The sequence below is a fragment of the Carex rostrata genome, chromosome 1 (genome assembly GCF_964058835.1).
Source record: "Carex rostrata chromosome 1, lpCarRost1.2, whole genome shotgun sequence".
In the NCBI taxonomy this organism is placed as follows: domain Eukaryota; kingdom Viridiplantae; phylum Streptophyta; class Magnoliopsida; order Poales; family Cyperaceae; genus Carex; species Carex rostrata.
In genome coordinates, this window is record NC_135918.1 from 6394830 (window position 1) to 6400171 (window position 5342).

At 37.0% G+C, this 5342-nt stretch overlaps 1 long non-coding RNA gene across 2 annotated transcripts; it reads left to right on the forward strand.

Annotated features, from left to right (window-relative positions):
* The first annotated feature begins 229 nt into the window (after window positions 1-229).
* On the forward strand, window positions 230-2012 carry LOC144565453 (uncharacterized). 2 transcript variants are annotated; one of them, XR_013514897.1, is made up of 3 exons: window positions 232-510; window positions 822-955; window positions 1761-2012. It is a non-coding gene; the product is annotated as an uncharacterized LOC144565453 (long non-coding RNA). The 2 variants fall into 2 exon arrangements; XR_013514898.1 differs by lacking the exon at window positions 822-955 and having other exon boundaries at window positions 230-510.
* Window positions 2013-5342: the final 3330 nt, after the last annotated feature.

A 5342-nucleotide genomic window follows, 5' to 3' on the forward strand; every position in this document is an offset into this window, starting at 1 on the left:
AAATCCGCATGAAAATCTGTATATGCGGTATGCAGTGGTCTTTCGCATGCATGAACAAAATCGCATTTTAAAATACTGCTAGAAACACCGAAATGAAATTTATTTTCAAAACGTGATCCCTAAACCGACTAGAAATATCATATTACTATGTCTTTGATTATCTATTGGACAGGATACTCTTAGGGGGCGTTTGGTTTGCGCTTTCGGGAGGGGATTCCAGGCTATTGTGATTCCATTCCTGCGTTTGGCAAAAACAGTCGGGAATAGAAACGGGAATATAGGATTCCCTCTGTAATCACAATTCCCTGCTTAATGGCTATCCCGATAGCAAAAAAAAAGGTGGATTTTCTTGATTCCCGTCGGAAGGAAATAGCGTTAGCGCTCTTTCTTCGCTCTCTGTTATTACAACTCTCTCCTCTCCGTCTCCAACATCTCTCCTCTCCTCTCCGTGTCTCCAACTTCTCTGTGCTCTCCTCTCCGTCTCCGTCTCCGACTTCTCCAACTTCACAGGTTTTCTATCTCTTCTTCGATTTTCTGTCTCCTGCTTAACTCCTCTCTAGTATTAGTAAAGTCACACCTTTGTTCTAGTTTAATGGTAGTTGCTCCTTCAATTTCTAATTTTTGGTTAATCTCTAGCGGTATATAACTTATTTCTCTCGGTATATAACTTATTTCTCTCATCAATTTGCCATCCGTCAAGGTCCCTTTTGATTGTGCACGCACAATCAAAAAAATTAAATACTGTAGTTTCTCTAAATGGGCTTGAATTTGCATGCACAAGGTCCATCAATTTCCTGTCTCATCAATTTCTAATTTTGTAGAGACTGTAGTTTGGACATGGACACGTGGTTGATACATCTCTCTGTTTGTAGTTTTCAATCAATGGACAAACCGACAAATCTTTACACAATTCCTGTGACAATTTCTGTTACCGCTTCACTTAAGAATAAATCAGGTAGCACAATCTAGCTACTTTGACAACTAATACTGTACTGTTATGGTTCGGTAATGTTCATGAATAGGTATCTATTCTTGTATTCGGTACTGTTCTGATTCAATACTGTTCTAAGATATGTATGTATTTGGTACTATTCTGATTCTGGTATTTGGTGCTGTTCTAAGATATGTATGTATTCGATACTGTTCTGATTCTGGTATTCGGACTGTTTTGATTTGGTACTGTTCTAAGATTTGTATGTGTCGGTACTATTCTAAGTTATGTATGTATTCAGTACTTTTTGATTCTGGTATTCGGTACTGTTCTGAATTGGCACAAGCTAGTACAATCTAGCTACTTTGACCACTAATACTTTTTTTTTGTCTAACATATATGTATTCTGGTGCACGAAAGGATTTCTATATATAATACTGATTTTGGAAGTAAATTTCCTTTGTACATACAATAGCAGAATAGCTCATTTATCTAAGATATATATTGTCTCTGTGGTATTATATCCCTCTTATGTTAATTGTTTAGATTTGCAAAAAATTGAACTTATTATAACACTGAATTTGTTAATTGTTTATATATCTCTCTTTTTGAGGTATGTTACCAGTAAGTTGGGCTCCTAAAATTTTGATAATTTTTCTGGGCATATATGTAAAAGTGCCACTGACCATGTAGTGCTTCCTTGAATAATTGTACTTAAATTCGTTTTGAGGCTAGATGTTTCGACACAAGCTATTGATGAAGCACACAATTAAAGCATGGTATGTTGATTAACTTAATTATCATAATTTTGTTTTATTCTTTCTTGTAGGAGGCCCCGGCTTTGGTACCCTTACACAGCTTGCCACCTGGATCCTCACTGGATGATGAAGAGATTGAATTTAAAGTCTCAAAATTAGTTAGTATACTGTAATAAAAATATATTGTTGTGTGTAAACAATTAAATATTAATATGCTAGTTTAGGAATTAGTATTTTTCTTAAGCTTGTGTCATTAGTAAGATCTATTCATGTATAATTTTACTGGTAAATGAAAGGGCCATCCGGTATGAGATTTTAGTATATTTCTTAGATTTAAATAGACCATATATAGATATCAGTAATGCATCAGATATAGATTTAACTTTATGGTCTAAATTTTGACTCGTGTCGACTCTATAATTATTCATATAGTATGTACTGTGTAGGCACATTTATAATCTTGTTATACATAATCTTCTAAAATTAAAATAACTTCTAAATTAAATTAATCTTTAAATAATACATAAGCTTTCACGTTATGTGATTTTTTTACATTAATTTAATTTATAATTTATAATTTATAATTTATCTTTAACAATATATAAAAAATTGGTAAAGTAACGTTATTTAGTTAATAATTAATAAATAATGAAGTTATGTCCATTGTAATAGCTATGCGCGAACCAAACATGGGAATGACTCATTTCAGGGAATGTTGAAGCAATAGCCATGCGCGAACCAAACATGGTAATGACACATGCCCTGGCATCTCAATTCCCTGACATTACATTCCCTGGAATTCTTCTATTCCCTGGAATGACCTATAGCGCGAACCAAACGCCCCCTTAGAAGGATCAGAAGCCGAAAGTGCAAGAGGAAATTACACTGTGAATGCCGGATCAAGAGACTATTTGTCACACCTTAAATCAAGAATTCTGGATTAAGGTGTGATCAACCTCGCTTCGTGCTTAATTAATCATTAAGCACGCAAGACTAATCATCAATAATAAATCAAACAGCAGCGGAAGCAAAATAATATAAATATCAAGCATCAGTCACATAGCAAATAAATAAACATACACATACATAACATATAATTCGATCCATCTCGGATCCAAATCACACCATCTATAGAAGGGGATAGATGATCTATCGAGCCCGTATATATAACACAGAAAATACGGGACTCGTAAACCTAATCAAAAATCTAATCCTAACTAGGTCAAGTGGTGTGGCCCTCGGGGACAGCTCCTGACATCTCCTGCTGCGGACCGCCAAAACCTGTACCTAAAACCCACGAAACAACTTATGGGTGAGTGACGAATCGCCCAGTATATGACCCAGAATTATCCCCTCAGGGATCCTCTACAGTCAATGCACTTTTATTTATATAAATTTCGTACAGTTATGAATACAATTAAATATGCACAAGTGTAAACCTATCTCAATATCTAATAGTCATAAAACATTTTTAATTAATACCATGATGCGATTGTTCTAATATGCCAACATGCAAAATAAACCCAAAGTCAAAATACAATATCGGATAGTAATCAATTCGAAGTCCAGTACCAAAGCACTGTGTGAACAAATATAATAATAATAATATTACAGATTTAAGTAAATCACCCCGTGCCGTGCCAATAGGATAAAAAGAATCTGAATGATATAATCCAAGGACTGTGATCAGGGAACAATGATACACGTTGCCTAATGACATCGCGCATTGCCCACAAGATTAGTATTACACTAGCGCACTAGCCGATGGTTATACCTTTACCAAAAAGAATCTGAATAATATAATCCAAGAACTGTGATCAGGAAACAATGATACACGTTGCCTAATGACATCGCGCATTGCCCACAAGATTAGCATTACACTAGCACACTAGCCGATGGTTATACCTTTACCAAAAAGAATCTGAATAATATAATCCAAGGACTATGATCAAGGAACAATGATACACGTTGCCTAATAACATCGCGCATTGCCCACAAGATTAGCATTACACTAGCACACTAGCCGATGGTTATACCTTTACCAAAAAGAATCTGAATAATATAATCCAAGGACTGTGATCAGGGAACAATAATACACATTGCCTAATGACATCGCGCATTGCCCACAAGATTAGCATTACACTAGCACACTAGCCGATGGTTATATATAAATCCGGTGTGTCATCTCGCCTAAACGATTCATCAATCAAATATATAAAATAGGAGAAATCATACAATGCAAGTCGTAAAAATAGTCAATCTCATCCCTCATGAGCATGAGAAAACTCCATTCATCCGGTCAGATTCACGGGATCAATAAGTAGTGCCAGCCTCGAACTGGTGCACTAAAGTCCCACGGCCTCGAACCGTGCAACACAACGCCACGGCCTCGAACCGTGCAACACAACGCCACGGCCTCGAACCGTGCAACACAACGCCACGGCCTCGAACCGTGCAACACAACGCCACGGCCTCGAACCGTGTAGCGTAGTATCAATAAGTAGTGCCAGCCTCGAACTGGTGCACTAAAGTGCCACGGCCTCGAACCGTGCAACACAACGCCACGGCCTCGAACCGTGTAGCGTAATATCAAGGCTGCCAGTCCAGCTGCGCAGCCCTAAAACAATGCCATCAGGGCCTCGAACCACCGATGGGGTAACCCGTCCTAGGCATGTAGCTCCTAATGTAGGTGGGAAAACGCCTGAATCGTTCGTACATCCGGACTCGAACCGGTGCACGTAAAAATGTAAAAATGAACGGAAAACATATATAGTTCCAACTAGTACATATAATAATAATCCTAAGGCCATCCGAGAATCAAGTGACGCTCAGCTCAGTGACTATCGGGCCGTCCCATGCTAAGTGACACAAGATGGAATGAAGTCACTCGTGTTAGTTTGTAATAATCTAGAAGTCAATAATACGATAATTTATCATAAAGCTTTGTTCATGAATTGAATGTTTATTTATATAGCATTTTGTTGCCTTGAGTATTATTGAATTTATGGATCATTTCGAGTTCATGACTGAAATTGTGAAACTCCATAATATAGATGATATATACTCTTAAAAGGTCACTGACCAAGGTAATTAGCAGGAACACTAATTACCGCGATAAGGTTAGTATGTGGATTAAAAGATGGTTAAGTTTTACAAACCACCTGACACGAGATGTCATTTTAATTACATAGATACATGTTTTAGAAACATGGTATTTGACAGACCCCGAATGAAACATTAAATAGAATTGTGTTCGTGTCATTTATGTTTTCATTCAGTGTCACGTTCTACAGTATGAGGTATTTATCGTTCCCACTGAGAAATATGTATGTGTGATTGTTATCCACCGCTGTCCGTAAAAAGCAGTCATAACGGTAGCTTTTCCATATGTATAGCTTAGCTGAGGAAGTGATAGTTTACCAAGAATACTATTTGTCCCTCGTATCTCTATACGAGCTATAGCATCACTGGGCCCCTTGATAGAGTAAGATTATCTGCTAGCGGTATAATTACAAGAGTAATTATATTTGATAATCTGCTCAAGATCAAGAAAAGATTAAGTTAGCAAGGATGACACACATCTACCTTGAAACTAATCTGATAGCTATGAGACAGAAGAACAGACACAAGTAAATTGTTTACTGGATCGTGAT